This window comes from Agelaius tricolor, unplaced genomic scaffold, assembly GCF_023055355.1.
Source record: "Agelaius tricolor isolate 1412-34295 unplaced genomic scaffold, bAgeTri1.0.p SCAF_2, whole genome shotgun sequence".
In the NCBI taxonomy this organism is placed as follows: Eukaryota; Metazoa; Chordata; class Aves; order Passeriformes; family Icteridae; genus Agelaius; species Agelaius tricolor.
The window spans coordinates 53,195,666-53,221,492 of NW_027269262.1; the positions used below are offsets into that span (position 1 = coordinate 53,195,666).

At 42.5% G+C, this 25,827-nt stretch overlaps 1 protein-coding gene across 4 annotated transcripts in view; it reads left to right on the top strand.

The window, feature by feature from the left end:
• Nucleotides 1-25,827, top strand: part of DTNA (dystrobrevin alpha) — a 223,917-nt gene that overhangs the window by 34,801 nt on the left and 163,289 nt on the right. For 2 of the 4 annotated variants that reach the window (XM_071419057.1, XM_071419049.1), the window contains exon 2: nucleotides 19,479-19,552. The exons of the other annotated variants lie outside the window; for them this stretch is intronic. The gene's annotated coding sequence lies outside the window, so the exon portion shown is untranslated. The remainder of the gene's footprint in view (nucleotides 1-19,478; nucleotides 19,553-25,827) is intronic. 4 annotated transcript variants of the gene reach the window in all.

The window sequence follows — 25,827 nt, forward strand, 5'->3', positions numbered from 1 at the left end:
TGATTGTTTTGTTTCTGGTTCAAGTTGTGTAAAGTTCCTTAGATTCTCCAGAAGGTTTAAGATGAGTGTATGGCTGAATTTTCAAAGCCCTAACCTTGCACTCCAGCCTTTCGTCCCTTCTTTTATTATGGAAAGTGTCCACTTTCCCTGAAGGTGCTGATTCTTCTTATCATTCCTCTCTATTCTCATGAGTGTACACCTTCTTAGAGAAAAAGTGCTTGAGTGACATTTCTTCCTTTGAAACGGTTTCTTCTCTAGCTTGGATTTCCATAAATTAGTGCTAAGAGGAAAGTGTGGAGTAACTGAAATATTGCTATGAAGATTGCAGAAAGCACATTGTAATGTTTGAACGTCTGAGAATATGTGCTTTCCTTGAGGTACAAGTTTTCCCTGTGTTCAAACAAATGCTTTCATGGTAGCTGCTAATGTCTTCCATAGGTGGTATCCAGTTCTGCCAAATTCTCAGCCCTAAGAAATAAGGTTACAGGGTGGAATTATTGACTGCAGTTGTGTTCAGGTGGTTTTTGGTTAAGAAAAAAAAGCATTCTCTAGAACAATCAGATTGTTAATTACCACATGATTAATTGACTTCATTACCATAAGCCACTTTTCCCCTTTCCTGGTTTTTTTTTTTTTTTCCCTGTGCTTCCTGTTGTTTAGATGTGGCTGGAACCATGACTTGGGGTGGTTTCCCCCTTTGCTGGGGGTGTTGCCAGTATTCCCTAATTGTTGGGATCTTTAGCTGGTCAGAGTGACCCCAAGAAGAGTTGGAAAGTCTCTTTTCCCAGCCCGATGCTGGAAGGAGTCAGAGCTCTTCATTTCTTGGTCTCAAGGTTGTTTATTGTGTCTTATCGGTAAAAAATTTTCTCCTGCCCAGCAGGAGGTCCGTCCAGCAGGACAGTTCCAGGCACTTGCTTGCCCCCTAGGCAGTGTTGTGTCTTTATACCAAAAACTATGTATACAATGTTTACAATTAATTTCCAATACCTATCACCTATGTTAGACAGTGAGCTTCTACTCTAAACCAATCTAAAAGTGCCAACATCACAGCAGAAGATGGAGGCCAAGAAGAAGAAGGAGAAAGGCTGGACACACCCAGTTCCCTCCATCTTGCCTCCTGAACCCCTATACCAGAAACCCTAAAATCTGCTTTTCCACCCCTTGATAACCTCACTATTATTCTACCCAAACTGTTGTGGCTTGCTGATCTTCATATAAGGTTGGTAATTTGCTCCACGGGTCATAATCAAAACCACAGGTGTTTTGGGCTCCGTGCCAGGGCTTCTGAGCCCCCTGGCAGGGATCCTGGCCGTCCTGGACAGCCAGAGGGATGTTCTGGGTTCCCACAACTAATGTGGGACTTGGCTGCTGCCCTGCCCAGGGAGCTTCCTGGGCCTTTCTCTGGGGCTCATCCGGACACCCATCCAAATCCTAAGATGAGCTCATGGTCTAAATACGTGTCCCAAAGCAAGGTGATGGTGCCAAGGAGAGGCTTTATTCCCCTGTTCTGGGAGCACCAGTGAAGCCCTGGCAGGTACAGAGCCAAGGAGATTGGCTGGGTGGGACACACAGGTCCGCGCCGTGCCATCTCCCGAGTGTGGTGGCGCTTTCTGCCTCCTCACCAGCGGCTTCACCTCTTCCCCCGGCCTGTGCTGCCTGCAGGCCGCGCTCAGAGCTGCCGTGCCTTATCCCCCAAATCCCTGCTCTCGGCGCTGGCGTTTGGGATTTCTGCACAGGATGGGTACAGCAGAGGGAGCAGTAGGACAAGCTTCTCCCGGGCTGTCTCACCCTGCGTGCCCAGCGCAGCCCCTCGGGCCGATCTGCGCTCCCTTCCCTCCTGTGCCCCGAGCCTGAGGTGTGCGGGCATCCCCCGCGGGATGCGGCTGCCGTGGGCCAGCCCAGGGAAGGCGAGGGCTGTGTGGGAGGGAGGGACACCTCCCCCAGCCCTGCAGGGCAATGGTGCATTTCAGAGAGCGAGTCAGGCGCTGCTGGCTTTTACATAACTGATCTGATGGGATTCCTGGTGGTGGTGGCCTATATATTAATGCTCCAGCTCTCATTAGCAGTTTCTGAGACTTCCGCGCCTCCTTCCATGTTCTTGCTGTGCATTTTTTTCTTTATGGAGGAAAAAAAAAAGTAATTTCATTGCTTTTCTGAGTTTTTCATCTGAAGGGTGAAATAAAATGAGTTTTGTTTGAGAGCAGGAGAGTTTTTTGGTGGGATGTGGGATGAATGAAAGGGAATTGTTCCTACCTTTAGCTCAATTAAACATAGAATCTGTTTCATTGATTATCCTCTTCCAGTTCTGGAAAAAGTGCTTGTGCCACTCCAGGCAGTCATGTCTGCCTGCATGCACATTTTACACAGTGGCTGAATTGCCACAAAAACTTGGGGTTGTCTGTTCAGGCAAATATGAAGAGAGAACATTTGTGGCATTTTTGTAAAATAACTTACTGGAAACCAATTTCAGTGCAAAATTTAGCACTGCAATGAGGCAGGAAAACAGAGCCATTTCCATAACAAAAATATCAAGATATAATAATTTCAGGAATATATAATAATTTCAGGAATAAGGACTTTGTTTTCAAGTGAATGTTGTGACAAGTTTTGGCGTTGTGATCTTTACTTTCACAAACGTTTCACTCTTCCTGATCAAGAACAGGATGCAGCTCTGTTAATTAGCACTGTGTGCTACCTTTTGTATACTTAGTTAGACCAGACAAAGCCTTTAATGCAGGAGAGGGTTCTTATCATTGAGGAGACAAAGAGCATCTTCTGCTGGAGCAAAGACTGTGTCATGAATCTTTGTAACTGGCATGTGGGCTGTTTGTTTATTTTATTCTCAGAGTTTGGCTTTTTAAAGGAACACAGTCATGCTATGTTTGTTTGTCTCACAGTCCTGGCCACAGCCAGTAGTTTTGAACTCACTAGACACCGTCTGCTAAATTAAACACCTAGAAAGAAATCTCAGCTATACTGATCTCCTTGATTCTCCTGAAGTGGAATCCAAGGTATCAACCCAAAAAAAGAACAGGACATGCAACATTCCCCTCCTGAAGCAGCTCCCACCGGTGCTGGCTGCTCAGACTGAGCACACACAGCTCTGAATCGAGCTGCACAACCTGCTTGCTGCTTTTTCCACAGGTAGGGAGAAAATACAGAAGTGGAAGTGGAAGGGAGTTGGGAATACTGGTAACTGAGGGCAGTATCTAGAAGAACAATCATGAAGGCCTGGGGAAATTAAAAGGATAATTGTGAAGGTGGGCAGTGCAAGTTGGCTGCATGAAGCTGGATATGGAGGTGGGCAGCTCTCCTGTCCTGAGAGGCAGAAGTGGTCATGAGAGCTTAGAGGAAATAGGGATTACTGTTGTTGGAAGCAATAAATAGCAGAGGATCATAAATCCTGAGGAAGACAATCTTCATTAGGTGCACTGCTCACTGAGCGACCTAAATGAACTATAACTGTTACTTCAAACCTTGAAAGTTCAGCATTTTCAGGTAGAGGACAAATAATAGATGATACTAGAAAGTCTGAAAGCAGCCTTTTTATTTATTTATTTATTTATTTATTTTTATTTATCCAGGAGCACTACCAGTTCCAGAAAGACTTTTCCAGGCCTCAGCACTTTGTGGGCTTAGGTTTACCTGTTTTTTATTTCTTTTTAGAAAAATATTTTTCAGTCTGGTAAAATTATCCATTTACCTACGAAACTTCATTTTTTAAAAGTTGCTCTTAATTTTATTATATCTCAGATCCTAATTTTGTTGATCAGTTTGGGCACTGCACAAAAAAAGAGTTAGTCTTTTTCCTGTATTTAGTGTAAAGATAAATGGAACCAGAATTGTTCTAGTCCTTCCCTTAGGTACTTTTCAATTGACCTTGAAATTGCATCTGGTAAAGGCAAGGGCACAGAGTTTTTCAAAAGTTGCTTAACTCTTGATAATTAATGTTAAAACTTTGTTCTTGTGTACAAAAATAAAGCCAAAGTCTTCATATCCTGGCTCCTGTACATGTGACATACTTATTTCTATATGATGATAAATACTGGTTTAAGCCATGTATTCATACCAAAATCTCTTACCAAATGTATACAGGACATAGCAAAAAGAAAGACATGTTTAAAAGTAAAGAATAGATTTTTTCTTAATTTAGTCAAATGCAATGACTGAAAATATGATTTATTCCTGAAGCTTCAATTTGTGACCAAGGATGATCTCCCTTCTTTCCCCGTGGCTTGAATCACAGAAACATGGAAATCAAGAACAGAAAAGCTGGCGCAGAAAATCCTCTGTTGCTGCACAAATGGTCATGGAGTACACATTAAGTGCATTCCCCATTTACTTTATTAATGCTTATTAAGAATTCAGACAATTTGCATGTGTTTTACAAATAGCAGAGCTAACCCATCTAAACACGTTCAGTGACTGAGCTGTCTGCCATTACTCAGTGGGCCCTATGGCAATGGGCAGGAGTGTTGTGCCCAGACACTGGGAGACCAGGGTAGTGTTTTGCCCTGGGTGAGCCCATGTCCATCCCCTGCATTTCCTTCCAGGGCAGGTGTATCCTGCTATGTTGGAGGCTGTGTGGTGGGGGGCAGCAAGGGAGTGGGTGCTCGGGAGCTGCCACCAAGAGAACCCTGTCCCCACTGCTGCAATAGCTGTCCCCCCTCTTTAAGGAAAAAAAAAAAAAGTGGTAGGCAGGAGAGAAGCAGCACGTGGATCAACATTTGGTCAAACCCCACGTGCTGGATCATTTTGTAGAGGGTATAAGTACGTAGGCTTGGCTGTAGGTCAGCTGGGGCAATGAGGGGTGTGCAGGTTGAGTAATACTGAATAAACAGTGCTGAATCCATTGTGACGGGCAGGAACTCCATGCCTGCCAGTGCAATTACAGTCCCTACTCCAGAGCTCTTACTCTTGGACAAACCTGTGCTGAAATATCTGCAGAGGTTAACAAGATCATGCCAAAGAGGAGGAAATACTCTTGAGTAAGACCTAGAAAGATTGAGCCTGTAGGGTAGAAGATGTTGCTTGTCTCAGTAAGCCCAAATCTTAAGACTGCCAAGACTAATGAATTGAAGACACTGACAGACAAGGGGAGACAAAGAGCAAATTCTGTGCGTGTTAAAAATAGCTAAACATGAAGGGACAGATCATGCCTCTTAGGCACTTGGCTAAATTGGGACTGGGTAGGAAGTCACATGGCTCCAAACATGTTACCTCTTTACACTTGTAACTGGTACCAAATTACTCTCCCCTCTCTGCCACTCCCTTATCCGCTCCCTTGCCAGCTCCAACTTGAGCTCCCACTCCTCCACAAGAACTTACTATTAATATGTTTTCATAGATCTCAAATCCAATGCCACAGAAGTCCCTGATGTGTTTCACCTGATGCTGGCTAAAAGCAGCAGACCCTGCTGGGAGAGCAGTATTCCGTCACAGCAGTGGTAAATCTTGCAGCTGTACACTTTATGTTGCACATTAGACCCTGGTATTACTGCACAGCTCTTCATCTGAGGAAACTGAACACCTGTCTTCTCCTTTGGCTTGTGTGATACGGTTTTTGGACATATGACCTCTGTCTCTCTCATTCATGGGATTGGGATCATGCTGTCCAGGTTGACATCCAAGGTTTCCCAGTAACTTCAGCATCATTTTCCAAAGCTCTTCCCCTCCCCATACTCTTAGGTTTTTAAATACCCTCTTAGGAGGCATGGGAAGCAACCAGTGGCCTTTTAAAGGATTCAAAGCCAAATCTCTTTTCCCTCTATATCTACTAAGGGAAATGCAGAAGCTTAGATAAAAGCGTGGATGTACTTCCGTGGATTTCCCTGCCATTGTTTTCCCTTACACTTAAGCACTCTCTAGAGGTAGTTTGAAGTCCTATAAACAGCTCAGTCCTAATCCTTCCTGTTCATGACTTCATTTCTGAATCACCACATTTGTCCATCACACCTTCTTCCACGGGGAGCTTCTTTCTTCCTTCCTTGTTGCCCTAATTAGAAGGGAGCCCTCAGCCACAAAGGCACAAAGACTTTTCTTTGTTCTTTTGTCTCTCTGAGCATCTTAAGCACCACCGTACTTATTAAAACCTAATGTTAACAGTTAGTCTCTGCTTCTGGTGGTTGTCTGCCCTTCAAGGCTGACATCTTTACAAACAGTTGGGAAAAAAAATGACTTGATGTACATACTGCATTATATGAAGTTGCACCATTTGAACAGGAATTCTCTGACTCTGATTTTCTGTGCTCTGAGGGATTTATAAGCTAGCAGTGTTAGAGGTGGCTCTGTCAGAAAGCAGTGCCAGACAAGGCAGCTTTCCTGCAGTTCCCTGCAGCTCCTCAACCTGAGTAATGGACAAATGTCCTGAACTGTTGTATCAGGAATCCTGAGAAAAAGCAGTGAAGTGACTTATTCCTCATCTGTCGGGAAGTCCATGGCAGGTTTAGCTGGAGGTTTTAACACACTCTGGAAGGCAGGTATTGAACATAATGGGGTCTGGCTTTGCTAATAGTAACAAATGTTAGTGATTCAAAAGAAATCTTTCAACTTTCTGGGAGTTGTCAGCTGATTTGTTATTTAATGTTTCTGTGCTGCTGGCAGCACTTCCAGGCCCACAAACCTGACCTCCATCCAGGTTAAGAAGAGCTCTTGCCTTTCAGTGTATGCAGACTGATCATGACAATTACTGTAGAGTTACTATTTTTTATCTGACTATATATGCTATATGTATTCTCAAACACACTTATTTTTATGCATGTTATCAAGCAGGCAGAAGATGTGGAGACTTTCTTAATATTCCCTATGATACAGCCCTTTGGCTGACTTTTTTACCTCCCCTTGAGGCCTTTCCAAGTTTGACCAGTTTCCTTCATTGGCCTGAAGTAAATGCTTGATCACTTTTACTACTGTATCAGTCCAGCCTCTCAACATTGGTGTTCTAAAAAGTGTAATGCTCCATGAAATTGGGCATTGGCAAGGCATTTTCAAACCATGTTTTCAGCCAAGGGATTCTGGGCACAGCTTGGCTTTACCCCCTCTGCCCCAACCTGTGCTCACTGCTTGCTTGGCCGCATCCCTACAACCCCCTCTTGGCAGCAGCTCAGACAAAGGCTGAAGATTCCAAGAAAAGAGACACATTTACCAGGTTATTCTGTTTGAATTGGTGTGACTGGCAATTGGTATTTTCCTGTTGCAACTGAAAGTGTTCAATAATTCATACGTTTTACATAAAGTCTTGTGGCTTGTTCCGCTCCCACCCATGTCTGAGATAAGGCAGACTTGATGGCCGGCAGTATTCAACAGAATATGCATTTGAGCATTAAAATCTGCTGCTTCAAAACGCTGATTTTAAGAGTCAGGGGTTTATGTCAACGCTAGCAACCTCTGGTAGGGATACTGACTTTTGGAGTTACATGGAAGGGGTTTTTCCCCCACTTCAGTCACCTAGAATTCTATCATTAATCTGTAGTCTAGTTACTTCAGAGTCTAAACAATATTGCAATGCATTGTTACGGTAAGGAGCCACGGACTAATAGTGAAATTTAAAAGCTTCGTAGTCAAGATCTGGTACGAAGTTTATTATATATTTTATTTTGGGTTAGAGTTTTTTGGGAGTTTTTTGTTAAAATGTCCTTTCTCCATAAAGCTGTCTGTGCAGTCAGAAGTGCTGTAAGCTGTAGATGTGTCTCTGCCGACCCTCCGTGCAGCAGCGGGTGCGTGGATTGCTGCCTTGCCCAGCCCTCCGGCCCGTGTTGCCCGGGCTCCCCTGCGGAAGATGCGCCCCGGGGGTCCCGCTAAGGACCGCGGCTGGCTCAGTGCCGCTGGGGCTCAGGGACCCTGGCAGAGTGGGCACAGGCTGTGATTCCAGCTACCTGCCCCGATTTCCGAACGCTCCGTGAGGCGCTGCTCGCCGGGCCGCTGGCCCCGGTGCCCGGCGGGCGGGCGGGCGGCTCCCTCAGACGTGGGCGGGCAGCCGGGGCTGGAAGCCCGTGAAATCCTGCCAGCCAACCCCTCTGTGCGTGTGTGTGTGTGTGTGTGAGTGTGAGGAGAGGTGGGGATGGGGCAGATGGGGGTGGAGTGGCAGCTTGGGAGGATGGGAGGGAGGGAGGTGGAGGGATAGAGGAGGAGAGGGGGCAGGGTGCCTGCGATTGGTAAAGCTCCGCGAAGGCATCTGCCAGCAGGACTTCAGAGGAATGTGAAACCAAATCATTTAGAAGTTAAAGATAGACGCAGAATACACAGCATCTTGAGCCAAGGTTTAAATTCATCCCTCTCTGCCTGGCTTCTCGCAAAGTTCTGCTTGTCAGCTTGCCTCTGTCTCCTCTAGCAGCTGTAATATTCCCTAAAAAAGTAACATCATTCTGGATTCTTGGGAATTACTAAGGTGGCAAAAGAGATCATGGTGCATACAGTGGGGTAAGTAGGAAGCTTGCCTCTGCGTTTGCTGGGGTGGTTCCTCTGGGCTTTCCTGCTGCCTTCAAAGCACTCTGGAAGTTCCTCTAGGATGAGATGGATACTTAAGTAATGCTTACCCCGGGCGATTTAGTCTCCCGTTTTCCCCATATGGAGCATTTGAACTTTATTCCTCTGTGAAGTGTTAACTTTTCTTGGCATACCTAGGGAGTCTTGGGCTTTATTTTGCCATTATGGTTTGGAGTGCTGTGTTCCTAGCAGATGATTTTTGTTATATACCTTTGGTCTTTGTTAGTAGGACGTGCTGTTTGAAATGTTGCTTATTATTACAAAGTTGAAAAGCAAGTTGTTTTCCACGTTAGAGAGGATGTAATCAATGTTTGCTTGGTTGTTTGACAATGGTTTAATTTACAAACTATTTCCTCATGGGTGAATTTGATCACAGCACAGGGTTAATTAAGTTTAACCTTCATGTTTGTTTGTTCCCAAATAATGCTTTTACTGGGAGGTTGATTTTTTTTTTTTTAAAGAAAAAACAACAAACATTTTGGCTATCTTTTTCTTTGAACAAAGTCCTTCTAGCAGTAATTTAAGAATCTGTGCATTTCCCTGGTAGTCCTCACTAAGATAGTGAATTTGTGAGTAAAAAAAAAAGGAAATTCAGGCTATCATGTTCTTTCTAGAACTTATCCAAAGTCATTTCAGTGTCTGGCAGATACATTGCCTCATTGATCAATGTCTTTTTCAGGCAGTCTCTGAAATATTTCTAGTGAAGTTGTGGTGTTCCTGTACCCAAAAGAATTTTGAAATACAGCAGCTCATTTGGAAGTTAGATGTACTATTTGTTATATAGCAAGAACTTGTAGTCTGAGAGTTTCATCCAAGTCTGGGCTTTGAGTGTGTGTCGTCTAAATGTCAGCATTGTTTATACCATTTTTTCTGGGCATGTGTGTTTTACACTCATAGTAGAGGAGCTCCTAACTTAGGATCTGGTGTCAGTTCCCCCAAACATACTCAGAATTCCTGACGTGTTAGTACTGCCCATAATAACCATAGGAAATAGGTGCTGTCTGCGGATAACTGAGACGCCTGACATTTTTGGTTATGGATATCACTGCTCAAGGGATGCATATAATGGCAGTCTGTGTCATGCACAATATGTGAAAGTGGGTGAACTAAAATAGAAACAGTTCCTCTGTTTCAGGGAAAGATGATGTGTCTGGTATCTTTTGGTATCTTTCTGGCATTTGCTGGAGTTAATCCCTGTTGGTCAGCTTGCCTGAATTTTGCAAAACATTTGGGTGTGTTTGGATGAGCAAATCTGCTGTGAAGTGTTTTTTGTGTGATTAAGTGTAGGGGATGGAGAAGAAAGAGATAGATAACCTTTAAGGTAAGTCTGGCACAAAAAACAGATGTAGGGATGAAAAACGAAATCCAAGCCAGTTCATTTACAGTTTGTACTAGCTGGGTGTTCTTTTAAGTAACTCTGACTAGCTCAATGCTTCAGTCCTGGGCTGAGTTTCCAGGCCAACAGTTGCTTACATAAAAGAATTTTTTTGCTTTACATCAAGGAATTATTGTAATATTTACTTAGGTATTGAAGTGGAAGACCTTTGAGACAAAAAATGTCAAGATGAGTAAAACTTGCAGTGAGTCTTGGTGAAGTTGTGGTTAGTTTCTGACTCATGCACAAGGTCCTGTGCAGCTTCATGCAAGTCATGTGAGCTCTCAAAGCCCCTGCACACCAGAAGGGGTTGGAAGGAGGTGAAAATACCTTTATTATTTTTCTGTGTTGGGTATCTAGGTAGCAGTTCCTTGGGCTAGGCACCGCTTCTGATAAGGTTTAACACAATAGGCTTCTGTTTGCAGATGCACTCTTCCCATGGCTATGGCCTCCCCAAGGAGGGAGGGAGAATCTACAGATTTAGAAGTAGGGGTTCACTGCACCTTTTATAAGCTTCCTAAACTGAAAGAGAAAAATAGACTGACATTCAGAGGTGAGCAGAAAATAGAATTAATGTTCCATGGGAAATTCCTGAGTCAGTTCAAAATTTAATTGCATTTCCCTACCACAGTGTATTGCTTTTCAGAAGTTATAGTTCAGGAGCATGATGTTCCCATTTCATTATCTGAGACCCTTCTACCATAATTAAATGTCCAAGAGGCACTGGAGAGCTTTGTCACAAAGAAACATGCTTTGAATTCTGGGAAGTGAAGCTGCCTGCAAAACCTCGCTCCTGGAAGGGAATGAGCATCTGACCCCGGAACAGGATGTTCCTAGGGTAAAGAACTACATTGTGGTATTAGATTGACTTTTAAAAGTGTTCTGCTCTGCCTAATTCACCTGAAATAATATTTTCCAATTGTCCAAGCAATAAATGGAAAATGTTCAATAAAGTGATATTTTCCCACAGAAAATGTAGTTGTATTTGATACAAATTCTAAATTATTATAATGTTGGCATATTTACTGAAGTGGAAAATCCTTGGCCGGCTGTTAGGGTGAATTTTTCCTGATTAGGGTCTGTGTGGTACTGCACTCAGTGATAATGGTACTACACAGCAGTGTGATACTGAGTGAGGTTTTTGGGTAAGGGGTAAGGGTGTGGTGGCTTTATCAGGACATGACACAAGGACTAGAACCTCTTTCCTCTACTTGCCCTCCTCTCCCTGCCCCATTCTCCCTCACTAGCCTTGTGCTCCTTAGGTGACTAGGATTTCTTGGGAAGTGGGGAGGGAGGAAGGAGAGAGAAGCAGACATCACTTTCTAAAAGGCTTTTTTAACAAGGTGTTGCTAGGGCGGTGACACACTTGATCTTCTGGTCTTCATTCCTCACTGCAGCTTTCCCTTCCCTTCCTCACTTTTCCCAAAACCCCCTATAATCCTACACGGGGAAATGGAGAAGTGCTGCTGAGACAGAGGGGATGGGACAGTGAGAGGGAGCCTGTCCCCTGCCCTTGCCTCTTGCTGCTTCGGAGAGAGGAGAGATCGTGAAGGTGCTAATCTTCAGGGGGATCCAGCAGGGGTCAGAACATTGATGGAGCTGGTGCCTCCTGGTTTTAGGAGCTGTGTGAGTGGTTGAGGTGCTGCTCTGATGCTGGTACAGTAGCACTGTCAGCATATGCCATGCTGTCCTGCTCCAAGGAGCTGACTGTTTGCTGTCTCCTAGGGAGAAGCACTGCTGTAGCATGTCCCCTTCTCAAGGAGGCTGGTTGTGTCCTTCCCTTTTTGTACCATTTTGTTGTGACTTTGTCATGAGAGTTTGAGAACATTGTTCTTTCTAAGGTGAAAATGGGTTTGCAGCATTTTTCCCCTTTAATAGATCCTACCATTTTTTCTTTGCAAACCATGCTAAAACCAGTAGCAAGGATATGCTTATGGGTATTAAAAATACCTCCTTGCTAGATTTTAGTTACTGTACATAGTTTCCATTTTCTTTCTGTCACAATCTTTTTTGCCTTTGTAAAACTTTGCTTCTAGCCTCATCTTCAAGCTTTTTGCAGAGGTCATTTTGCCATAAATAAGAAAATGGAACTGTCATTAGGAGCTGGTTGGTAAGGAGTTTAAGAACTGTTTCCCCACAGTTCCCTGAAAATGTGCTGGTGTTTTTCTGAGCTCCAAAGAAGCAGCTTATAGTGATACAATTTTCTTTATTTTCCTTTTCTGATTCTTCTCCCAGTGATTTGTTTTGGCAGAGTATGACAGTCTGTATGGTACACCACACTGTAGAAAACCTCAATTCTGTAATTTTGTAATTCTGTAAAAAAAAACCACAAACCCACCCAACCCCCAAACTAATGCAATTATTACGTCATATGCAGCCATATTATCACCTCTGAGCCCAAGAGCTGAAGCCCAAGGAAATTGCCTGTCCAAGTGATACTGGATCTCCTGCACTCACTATTCATTCTGGCTCCTGCTGTATCAGGGAATAAAGGACTTCCTGGCTAATTATTATGTTATGCAGTGATTTACCTGGAATCACAGTGATACTTCCCACTAATAGGATGCTTAAAAATGCATCTAATTGCAGCTGTGGTAGTTGAGAGAATGCCCAACACCTAACAGTCTTGAAAAACCCTCATTCCTGGCCAGGGGTGTTACAGGAAACTGAGTTTTACTGTCTCCTTCCTGTGTCTGAACCAATTATGTGGCCTCTTGCTCTAAAAGTTGATTTGGGGATTATACTCTGTGTAATAAAGAGATAGGAAAGCAGTGGAAATGATGAATCTTTCTTTATTAATTCATTTGCTGTTGTGGTGATAGCTGTTTGCTGAACATAACCTTGCCTGGGGCAGTGGAGGGATCAAGTCAGCTTCTGTGCCTGTGATCTTTGTCAAGCCATGGAGGGAGGAGAGGGTTTTGGTGTATCCCATTCTGAGAGCCATGATGGTGATACTTGCCTGGTTCTGTGAAGTGCTCCAGGATCAAGGGATGAAAAGTACTACCTACATGCTGCATTCCTATTTTCTTTTTATGGTAAGGATAACACTAGTCTGGCCTCTTTGTAAATTTGTAAGAAAATTTGCACTAAGTGGAACCTTAAAAAAAAAAATGGGAGAGAAAAATGAAACAGACAGAAAAGTCCGTCAGCAAGTAGACTTTCAAAGCAATTTGATGACAACTTGTGACTAGTTTTTTTAAACACAATGAAAGTAAGCAAAGGCAAAGCACAGAGGAACATGCTTGGAGTGAAGTTGTCCTTGAGTACTCTTTACCAAGTAACAGCTGCAAATAGAATTAGTAATCTTGGGCTTTCCTGCTACATTTTAAAAATTCCTCTTGTAACGGAAGTATGTGCTTTCTAGTAATTACTACCTTTGCAGTGCATGTTCATTCTTAGTGCAACATTGTCCTTGGAAGAAGATCAGGGAACACTTTGATTCTTTCCACTTTTATAAAGCAATGATTATTTGGCCATCACAAGTTTCTGTCCCCCTGTTTCTTTCTAATTCACAATACATCTATATTGGATTAAGAGACCTACTGTATAATTTGTGTTCAGAAATACAAGCCATTCCCTGCTTTTAGATCATTCTTTTTTTTTTCCTATGAATTGACTTGAGAATGACTACCTTTACCTCTAAAAAAAATATGTTAAATTATGAAGGCAACACATTGATTTAATCGTTTTTTACCTTGTGAGTTGATAATTCTGAAATCTTGTCACATTTTAAATGTAGAATCCTAACTATCTTGTATGACTGAAAGCTTTCTCACCTATTTGAAAAATCAGTCTAGGAGAGCTGGCCAGCCCTTTGTCTTGGTATTTGATGTATATTTTTAATTGTTCTTATGATAGCAAATACTTAACTTTTCTTTGAGTATACACCAACAATCTTGTTTCCAAACAGATCGAAAAAATTTCCAGACAGATCTAACAAAATGCAAAGTGCTTTATGATTTTATTTTTGTTCTTAAAATTTGGATCAGTTTCCCTGTCTCATTGGGGAAAATAAATTGCATCAGCTTAATGCAGCTATAAATTGTATTATGCTGGTTGGTGCAGGAATGCAGGGAGAACCTAACAAAGCTGAGAGTCAAGCTATGTTCTCTGCCAGGCTATTCTGTAAACAAACCATATTTTTTTCCTTAAAACCCCCACTTCTGATAATGCTGTCTATCATATTACTTTCCCTACAACTTATTCTGTGTCCCCGCTTCCCATCTTTCTTTCTCTGCCACCTTCCAGGCCTCTTCATCCAAAGCTCTGAGCTGTCTTCCCCCTGATTCCAGCTGTAGAGTTGGGTGACCCATCAAACACAGTCACAGCAAGCAGGCCAGGCTGGCAGCACATTCAGAAGTGGAAATTCAGCAGCAGTCCTTGCTCCATCTCCTCTGCTTGCCTAGGGAGTCTCAGGGAGGAAATTTCTGGAGGAGACACATTTTTCAAAAACAAGAGGTTGTGTGAGGCTTGCAAGGAGCCCCCCCAAGCATGTCTCCCATGGACCCACATCAGCTCAAAACAGGAGTCATCAGCAAAGGTGCAGACCCTCAGCTGCCAGAGCAATCACTTGCCCTTGTGAGCTCTAAGGCTCCCTGTGAGCCATCCTTGGGGATGAAATGTGACTTCTGTTAATAAACTCAGCGTCTGTTGGGTGATAGGGACAGGAAAGTAACTGTTGTATCTGCCTGCAGAATTTTTGTGTGTGAAACAATGGAGAAATGAAGGCTTCTCAGCAAAAGAATAATTAAAGGTGAAACTCTTTCTTTTCCATAACTTTGGCTTTGAAAGTTGCTGAAAATGTGTATATAATGCATTCAGCCTCGCTCTGATATTTGATATGTAAAGTTTCAGCTCAGCCATAAAATCTAGCAGAGCAACTGAAAAAATGGTTTTATAGTAGGAAGTGGGGGTAAACAGAGGAAACTTGCTAAAATGATAATTGCAAATAGCAATTATGTGACTCTAGGTGATAGTAAATAGGATTTCAGAAATCATACAGTTAAATAAATAAAGAAGGTAGTGGATAGTTGAAGAGAATCCAAAATACAAGTTTTTCACCTGCATTAAATCTGGTAATGTATTCCTAAATAGAATTAAAAGTGTTAAAGATTAAAGACTTTTGGAAAAACAATAGTCCCAGGCTCATATGAGCTCTTTGCAGGACAGTACATTTTCATGGAAGGTGGAATAGGTGGTGGCTGATTGTCATGTGCAGTTACTCTCAATTTGGTGGAAACTTGGACTGAACAGGCCTAATCTTTGCTGTTACTCTTTTTAATATCCACTTTTGTTGGAACAGTGTATTCTCTGTGAAAAAAGCATCAACTAACAAGACAGATAATTTTTCATGCCACTCTCATTTACAGGAAGCAAAAATAAATTCCTTGTGCACAAAGCCTGAGCTTTTGCCAAATACTGAAGTAGAAAAGAAGCCATCCATTGTGTTATGTCCAAGAGAAACCAAGCTTTGCCAGAAAGGAACCCCAGCCTAGCCAGGTCTGTCCATACCTATTTCACAGGTCATTGGTCCTATCCTTTTTCTGTTGTGCACCACTGTAGGTGAGTGCTTGGGCTTGTACTAGGCTTGACTGCCTATACTGACGGGCTCTATACAGAGCAAGGACATAAAATTGGGTATTTCAGCCTTGGAAAAATAGTTCTACTTGGTTTTCCACCCTGCTCCTGGTAGATAGAGCAAATAAAAAGTGGGGAAGTTTATGCAAACTATGCAAAACACCAAGGCCCAGTCCTTGGTGTATCCCACAAACTGTGTTTTGCAGCAGTTTTGCACGGAGTGCTGCTGATAAACTACCCACAACTTGGTGCCTTTTGTGAATCAGCATTGCAAGGGCATTTCTATCTTCTTAGGTGCACAGAGGCTGCAGTGGTGGTGTGTAGTTGCAGAAGGTTCACTGAGCTGTGTCCTTGTACTGTTGTCACCAAGTACTGGCTGGGGAGCAGTCAGTGGGACAGCAGTTCTTCAGGAAAGGACAGAGTTTGCTGTGGATCCCTGGTTGAATGTGGATTGGCAATGTTGAGCTGTTGCACAACAGAAAGGGGAAACAGGAAAGCACAGTATTGAGCTGCATGTGGGCCCACAGCCTGCAGGGAGCAATCTCCACACTGGTGAGCGCTCAGCTGGAGTTCTGTGTTCAGTTTGCAGTGCTGCTCTTGAAGATAATGCTGACCACTTTGAATGAGGAGAAGAGGGCAGGAAAAGTGACCAGAGAGCCATAGGACATAGCCCAGGTGGAAACCCTGAAAGGGTTAAGTTTTCTGTGCCTAAGGAAGAGCAGTCTGCTGAGGAGTGAGTAGGAGAAAGGCAGGTTTTCAGCACAGACAGCACAGTACAGGCTGTTGCCAAGACTGGGCAAGTAATTTTTTTTCTGTGCTGTGGACAGAGAGAAATGGATCTAAAACGAAACAAGAGGAGGTAAGCCCTACGAAAGTTTTATCCACAAAATACCCTGCCAGTGGATCTTGTGGAGTCTCCATCACTGGAAGTGTTAGCAATGACTTTAATAAACATGAACAAAATGTATCTGACTCTGTTTCACAGTGGGAGGTGGATTACATATCTTTTCTACCAGCCCTATGATTTGATGATACTGGTGATAATACTGCTCATGGAATTATTTTAATGACAGACATTCCTTCTAAATTCTGGTTGCAAAGACCTCTGCCGAGTGGAATGTGTTTTGCTGAGGTGGAGGAGACACTTAATCATCATATAATTTCCTCATTTTTAAATGTTCCTTAGATAAGGCATAAACAGCTGGCTTTGCATTTCATCTCAAATATCACTGTCCTGAAATACTTGGGGACATCACTTTGTCAGCTGGCACTTGACAGTCCATCCTAAATCTGAAATATGTAATGGGATTCTTTGGATGAAATCCGAGTTTCCTTTGAAGTCACGGGGTTTCATAGGGTAAAAATTTCACACTGAGGACAGAGTGATGTCCACTTGTATGTGCTTAGCTTTACTGTCCTAGGCAGGCCTGTTGTTTTCAGGACAAGGATACAAGGAGTGGGTTGTAAGAGCGTGTAACCTTTGTTATGACAGACATTTGGCTGCAGAAGGGGGCCTGCCTTTGGAGTTCTTGTGTGGGTGAGTGAGAGCTTGCAACAGGCATTACATGAGGTGAATTAATTTTTTTCTTTTTTTCAGATAATGTGAACAAAACTAATTTACACCATCTGTTCTCAAATAGACAGTAGAAAAGCAACATCCTTTTTTTTTATCATTTCTTTTGATAATACTTTAGGCACTACGTATTCTCTTTAGTGTAATGTAATTTCTGCCCTGTTTCTCATTGAGGAGAAGGGTGTTCTCCCCCAAAATGTTTTTTTATTGCCATTTAGTATTTGTTAGTTAGTTAGCTAGTTTGCATTTAGTATTCAGATAACTATAGCTGGAAGTTGAATGTTTCTCCAGCTACTGGATAATCCCTCCTGATGAAATGCATTCAGAGAAGTCTCCAGGTGCTATGAATTGGAGTAGTTCCATTGGAAATATTCTGGCTTTGTTTATGCCAGTGCTAATTCAGAGCAAGTTCACTGGTCACAGGTTTAAAGGAGGTGATAGTCAAAATGTCATCCTAAAAAGGAGATCACATTAATGTAGAAGCTCAGCGTCAGTCTCAGAGCTGAGTGTTAAATTCTTGTGCCTCATAATGCATTACATTTCACATCCAGATTTCTTTGCAGGCTTTTCTTAACTGTGCCACGATGGGCCATGTGTAGGAACTGCATGTAAATATCTAAGGCTAAAATAAGCCCACAAAAAAGCACAAACCCAGACTTTAGGACCACCAATACATCAGCTGTTAATAATTATACAGTGTTACTATGCTCACACTAGAAACATAATTAAATTGGAATGATTTGAAACTGCCATTAGGGGAAAGAAGATGGAGGAAAACAGTTTCATCCTCACAACATCATGTTTTCATTGACCTACTTAGAGTAGGGAAGAAAATGTGTCCCTTCTCTTTACAGCAGAATAGGTTTGTTCAGCAAGTGTATAATGCAAATGCACAAGAGAAGACTGGATTTCCTCACCACTCCAGGAGGACTTGGAAGGGGGAGTATTGTTATTTCACACACATACGACTAAGATGTGTACGTTCCTGTTCAAGCTGTAATGTTATTAGTTAAATTAACCAATTTGGCAGAAAGTGCTTAGAGAAAAAAAAAAAAAAAAGCAGTGGGGGGAGAAAAAAAAAAGAAAAGACTCATATTCAAAGGTGAGAGGAGAAGGGCAGTGCTTGGGCTGCAGCTGTGCAGAGGGACCTTCTGTGGGCAATGACATTTCCTTTGTCTTCACCTTCCTTGTTTCAAAGCCTTTGGGACTGCTGGGCTGGAAGTGGAGGAGTCCCAGACATGGGTGCGAGGTGCATCTCTGCACATCCAGCACCCCTGCCCAAGCCACTGAGTGAGGAGCCACGGCTGCAGCTAAAGGACCTCCAGAGAAAAACCCTGTGTGCTCTTCCTCCTCCACATCTGTGTCATGAGCAGGGAGCAGGATGCAGGTGTCTGGGTTACTCCAGGTTACTCCCATGGCAGTGCTCATGGGGTAGGCAGCATGTGGGGTTTGGGGTGCAGCCCTCCTCCTCTAGACTTGGGTATTACTGTGGTACTGCTCTATGCCTGAGTTACTAAACCATCTTTATCTGAAAATAAACACCTGCGGGTAGTCCTTTCTAGGCTGCTTGGGTCACATTCCTCCACAAGGTGTTGTTGGTAATTTAGTATTGTCAGAGGCATTAGTCACTGCCACAGTAGCTTAATAATGCATGGTAGGAGCCAGCTGGTAATTAACAAATTAGAGATATCATCTACATTTTCCTCAAATATTTCAGATGTAGCAAAAATAATTAAACGGAGAGCGCTTTGGGTGTTTAAAGCTGTTACGTATATTTAAAACATCTCACCATGTTAGGAAATTATTCATTGTTTTAAAGGTCAGCTAGGCCTCGTCTTGCTGCTCTCCTAGGATTCTGTAATTCACACTGAAGAGTTGTGAAGCAGGGGAAGGGCCAGACTCCTGTCTTTTCCTTTAACACTTTAATTCTGCATCATTTAGCAAATTCATGCCAATGCCTGACTTCTGTGCCTGTTTTTAGGAGTGGCATGACTTTGTAGGTCTCAGCTGCTCTCTTTTGCACTTAACTTCCTTTCGTATGAGAAGTGTCTTGAATTGGAAGGTTATGTTTATGTGTATGTGATGGAAAGATGAAATTGACTTGTAATTGAAGCTAAGGAGGGAAAAAGTTAACACAAATTGTATGAAACTGCAATGCTGGGACAGACACCACAGTATGAATGAAAGTGATGATGGGTTTCATTTTGTAGTGTAACTAAAATATGCTGGTATGCACAAGCTCACTTTAACTCACTTGGCATCTCCATATTTTATCACCAGATGGTGACCAGCAGTTTCAAATTGAGATGCTCTCAGTTACCTATGTGTGATGACTGAGCAATAGTATACTTTGATACATCTCCCATCCATGCTGCTTCAGCCCAGTACTCCTTGATCCTCCTGCAGCCTGGCTCCAGGACTCGGCTCTGAGTGTCACAAGCCTTTGACTCTGCTTTTTCTCCGGGGCAGGATCTGATCTGGGCACTCTGAGGCAGACGGAGCAGGGAACAGAGCAAGCGGTCGGAGGAGCATCATTTCTACGGGTAGGGTGTGATGTTACCTGTCTTCGTGGGGACTGCTGGGGTACTGGCATTGGCTTGGGGAAATACAATTTATGTCTGAAAACATTCTTCTTGGAGTTAAAAAAACTTGCTTTTGAAAATCTGGCTGGGTGCTCTTTGATAAATGGTGCAGAGTTTTTGTCAGACAGTAACAGTTTGTGTTCAAGCATTGAACTCATGGTACAGATGTGAGCAGCTCTACAATGTAATGAAAAGCAGATAAGAATCTGCCCTGTAATACCTTTGCTCTTTGCTACATTTAGTCAACTCCACATTGATGCAAGAGCACTGGGGATTTCAAAGCATGCATTTCTGAAGCTTAAAAAAGAAAAGGAATTCCATATGCAATTTCTATTAAGATTTTTAGCCTCTTAGAATTAAGATGAGGTGTTTTAAATGCTTCCTAATACCTTTTGGTACTAAAGCTCAAAGGGTAGAGGTAGAAAAAGGCTGGTAAGTTATTCACAACACTGTTAATAGTGTAGACTTGTTTTGTGCACTCTGAATTCTCTTTTGTTGTTCTGGGTGGCTTTTGCTTGGGGTCTTTCTGGTTGCTTTGTACTGACTGTTGCCTCAGCAGAAAACATTCCCTGTTTGTGCTGTATAACAGCAGAGCATGAAAGTGCAGGCAGCACCGAGTCCCCCAGCATGCAGACACGAGGAGAGAGGGGTGCTGCTGGGTGAGAGCTGACACCCAGGAGGGCAGGCGGAAGCACAGCAACATGCCAGCCTTTTCCTGCCATCCCACAGCCTCCTGAGAACCAGCCTCACATGTCCCTCTCTGGTGCCAGCAGCACAGCAGGCACATTTTGCACATTTCCTGCTCCTTCCACTATCCACACCGAGGAGCCTGTTGAATGCACCACTCTTCTGGTTTTGTTGGTATTCCTGGATTTCCCTCAGTGCAGTGTAAGGGCAGGGTGTAGGGGTGGTTCTGTCCCAGGCTGTAGAGTGGCACTTTGGCCCACACACAGGCCTGGCAGGGCTCCTGGCATCCATAGCTCAGACATGGCTGGGCAGCCTCACCTGCAAATCTCTCCCAGTGACAGAACAGCATTTCCTAGTGCAGGAACTATTCCTGCAAGCAGGGCCTTGCAGTTCATCCAGGGATTAAAAGGCACATCAAATTTTACTACAGTTTTCATCCCCCTGAAGCCCTTCATATACACAAACAATTACACAGACTTCATCATGATTATGGCCTGTTAAACTGCTGTATAAATATTGGTACTACATTTTTTAAATTATTTTTTGCCCTTTGTGTTAATTCAGTTCATAACCTTCACACTTCAGGTTTTAAAATGCCACTGCATCTATAGAAGACTAGATTGCTGTTGAGGGGAATGAAAATAACTACCATAGCAAGGGGGAAAAAAAGTTTTATTTCTTCAATCTGATACAGTTCATGTAATCATGGAAGGTAGGTGATGTCTTTAATACTTGTCACTCCTTTTTGCTGATGCTTTCAAAATATTTGGACACAAGTCATGGAGCTTTCTGTTCACCTGGGAATGAAGAAAGACATTCTGTCTGAATGTCCTTAGTTGCTGCTTTTTTCACATTATGTTTTGGGTTAGTATTTCTGCAAAGAGGCTATAAAGAAATCCCAGAGCAATTTAGGCCTCTAAGATTTCTCCATTCTGTAGTTTATTTTGACAAAATAATAGCCATATTGCTCTGTATTAATGGATTATTGTGATACTTGGATATTGCATTCAAAACACTGCATTTCAGTACAATTGCTCAAACCCAAACTTTATAGAGGTAGAATATGTTACTTGCTGCATTCCTTTTATTCTGAACAAATCTACAACATCTAACTCTATCATTTTCTGGGGAAAAGGCCTCTTACTTTTGACACATTTTGTTCTGTGTTCTTTTACTCCACTGTTTAAGTCACAATTAGGCTGTCCTCTTTGTATTTTAATTTTATTTGATATTTGGGAAGCAGTAAGCTACCCTATATGTTCTATGTTCAGTCTGAAAGAGTGACCAATTCCACAAAGACTGCTGCTCACCGGCTGATCACTGCACTTGCAATTTACTTTTACTGTCAAAAATGCTGAAGCCCTGCAGCTGAGCATTTTGCTTCCAAATGCAGATGGCTAAGCTAACAACCCTTTTTTTTCCTAGTTTTTGGGACTGATAAGTGAGATTCAGGAGTCCCTACCAGGGTTGTATTGGAAGTAGTAGGAGTTCTGGAGAAGATGTGAGGAATTTTGGTTGAATTTGGGGATGATCTGCTGTTAAGAGTTGTTCAGTGCTCTACTTAGTTCATGCTTACAGAAAAGAATTCCTTTTATTTCTGACAGCAAAGAAAAATTTCATTCCCAGCCACTGCCTCAATGTCTTCCCTCACCAAAACAAAACAGCAGGTGACTAGATCTTGAAGTGTCATATCTGACTTATTTGGCAGTTGTTTTCTGCTTCTTGATAGTGCTGAGGTATGAACTTGTGGTTATCCCAGCTGCTCTGGCCACTTCTCTGCTCACTAAAACAAAGACTGCCTGGTTTAGTCATTAATATTTGCTGAGGCTGCTTTTACATGTGCATTTACTCTGTTCAGAGGATCCCAAACTCTGCATGTAAAGATCTATATTGGCATCTTGCAGTGAGAGTTTCCCTGCCCATGGGAACCCAGGCTTGTGTATGTGTGTTTTTGAAGCAAAGGGTTGTGCTGGTATGTGCAGGCTTATCTGCTCAGCCTTTTCATCTGAATGGAGCCTTCCACAATGAATTGACAGCATGAAAAATTCAGTCCATCCTGTTCAGAATTACATGTGTTTGTTCAGTCCTTTGTTAAAGCTGGTGCTGTTATTCATGCACGACTTTTGCTTCCATGTAAGTTTTATTATACTTTGATCTCCTGTAGCACCCAACAAACTTTTTAAAACCACTTACCCAGAAACCATTGTTTCACTGCAATTATAAAAGAACATGCAGTGAATCACAAATGAGAATATTACCCAACAAGATATTCCTAGAAACAGAAGAGCACTTACATGCAATACAATACATTAATCATTTATAAGGAGTCAGTTATTAAAATAATTTTTTTAATACTCTGGATGTGAGGATGTGGAAAGCCTGTTCATTGAGGATTTTTGTAGGCTTTTGAAACTTTCTTAAATTTCCATCCTCACATTCTTGTTACAGATTTGAAAAGCAAAAGCTTAAATGTAGTAGTTTGGGTGCCTGCAGGTTAAGGTAGGTGTAGACTATGAGTATATATGTCTGCATGTATATATACACATATGTAGATGTACGTGTACAGATAAATTCAACAAACTTTTGTCTTTAAGAGAAATCCACAGTGTGCTTGGTGTGCTTCTTAATTTCTACAGAACTGCTCATGATCAAAGACTTTGTCTGGTGAGACACTTTGACAGTCAGGATCTGTGCTCATTGTAAACAGATCTCTCGAATGAACGGAAGTCTGATAAATCTATCTGAGCTATCACTTCTTCACTGGGGTTGGCTTTAGACATACATTCTTATAAAGGACAGGATAGGGAAGAGAAAGGGAAAGGAAGAAAGCCTCAAGAAATCTTGTTTCAAATTGCCTGTATGAAGGTGTAGTGTCCCCACTCCCCATTCAGACACAGGACATGTGTCAGCAGACAGCAACATGAGCTGCCCTCTGTCCCTTCCCCAGGCTGGTGGGATGTGCTCCAATGCCAGTCAGGAGCTGCAGAGTTCACTTAGCACCACACTGTGCCCAGTGATGATGCATAGCATTTTAGCAACTGCTGAAGCTGAAACCAACTCAGAGCTGCCTTGTACCTGCACAGCTCAGGGAGGAAGCAGAGAAATTGGGGTTTGTCAGTCACGGCCCATGGCGACATTCCTGGGATGGTGCACATTTGTGGTGAAACCAGTAGAGTGGGAGACCTTTCCAGCACAGTGTCTGGTCTTACTCCCACTTTTGGAGCAGAAATATCATCATTAAGAATTCTGTCACCACTGGGCAGAGATGCAGAGATGCACTCTTCCCTGGGTATCTCTGCCTCTGCTCCCCCTCTCTGGAGGGGAAACAGAGCAAGGGAAAGGACCAGCTGCAGACTGTAATTGTTTTGAAGCAGCTTTCCACTCCATTAGTAGAATGAATGTACAGTCTGGGTCATTTGATTTCCCATGTTGATGTAGGCAACAAATAGGGAATTATTGTGTTGGGGAATTATTCACCACGTCTGATAACTCGTCTTTTAAATAAAGAGCAAGACTTTCCAAATATTGCAGGAAGTAACAAAAGCAGCAGGTGATAACAGATTAAACACTTCTAAACTGTCTTCTTTTTTAAGTGCTAAAGTTTGGGCAAAAGAAACTGCCATTTTTCTAGAAAGAAAACTCTGTGCAACAAGTAAGTTGGTTCCAACCTAAATCTATTCTACTTGTCATGCTGGAAAATGCAGCAGTTGTGATTCCTGTAGCAGAATTTAAAATGGCAAGCATATTTAAATGAGTTTGTCTAGTGAAACTTGGCTAAAACTATCACATCAGTGGGATGATACCATGAGAGCTTTACAATTTAAACCAAATTTCTTTTGGCTGTGATGCCATCCTCAGCCCCATTGTGGTGAATAACCTTTGTGGCTCGTGCTCTGTGCTTTCAGATCATTCTGCAGTGATTCTTCTGCTTCTCCCATTTTCATGACCCTTCTGTAGGCCAAAGTGCCGTAGGTATGTGCTGTTCACAGACCCTGTGCTGGAGGAGTGGTGAGAGAAAGGCATTCCCTCTTGTTGTCACCTGGCCAGCTGCATTCTTGAATAAACTGGATGGTGTGGCTGTGGGGCAGGGAAAGGAGATGGTCTTTGACAAAGATCAAAATGAAGTTATTCCAAGAAGGCTTTGTGGTTTAGCTTTCCTCATGGGATCAAATCCCAAAAGAGATCAGACTGTCAGAACTGTTCCTGTTCCTTAGGAAAGGAACCCCTCTCCCTTCTTCTGACAGCTACTGCCCTCTGCCCTAATGGCTTTTTGGAAAGCAACCTGTTCATTCATAAATGCATTCCTTTTTCACTCTTAAATATCCCTGTTTATGCTCTGGAAGTATTGGTGGTACACAATACAGGACACAGTGCATTACATTCCTAAACTTTCCATGGCTTTAAATGCAATATTACTCTTTGTGTCTTTTTTCAGAGATGTTGAGCATCTCTAACTCTGAAGGCCACGGAAAGTCTTCATGGCAGTCACACATCACTCTCTTTACCAAGTATCTCCTGTTCTATTTTCAATGCCAGACCTTAGTACTCACAGTTCAACTGCTTATTGAAGGTGAATTCCTTATCTTCTGTCTCCTATTTATCAACTCTTGTAATTTATCCTTGTTTTATGCTGTCGTATGCATGATCCAGAACCACAGTTCTTTTGACTCTATAAAAAATTGATGGGTAGAATGGTTCAAAAAATAATCAGCCCTGGAAATCTTATTAAAAGTAAAATTCAACTCGTTATTACAAAATTGACAGTCTGATTCATTCACCTGTCCAGGGCAGAATGGAAGGTCAACTAAAATTTGAACCCTTGGTAAGGAAGTGTCACTTCATATTAGTGTAACAGGCACTCCAAAGATAGGCTCACACATTACTGAAGGTAAGAGGTGCAAAAACCCTCTTACAGACATAAAAGCAACATCCTGTACAAGTATAGTTATTGAGTAGAGCATTGGTATTATAATCTCTCAAATGACAGCTTTATCTGACTGTAATTCATCATGAAGTAGAGTTTCTGGTGTGTCAGGAGTTCTCTTGACCTGATGCAAGAACTTTATAGCTTAACTTTATGCCCTCAGGAAATTAAGTAGGTTATCTCAAATAGTCTTTCCCAGCCTGAAGATACTCAAATTCCTGTAATACCCACTACTTATTACCATGGAAACTTAAAAATTCTAAAGCTTTGTCTTTTTGTCATAGCTGACACAATTGGACTGAAGTGTCTTAACGTATTACAAGGTACTTGTTTGCTGGTTTTTATTTTGGAGTTAGCAGAAAAAAAGTCACGCTCTTAAATCTTCTCCATTTTTCACTTAGAATTGTTCTGAGAATTGTAAACAGTACATTCAGAAATAAGCTCCTAGGTGGGATCTTTTGTGTCCTACGTGTGTCACTGCAGAAACATTTTGTGTCTGTTCGGTGAATTTGGAAAGGAGACTTCAATGCCAAGTGCTCTTTGTAGTCACACGGATAGATCTGAGGTACAGTCCTGACCACACTGTCATCACATGGCTCTGAAACACTCATTTACTGCCTCAGAA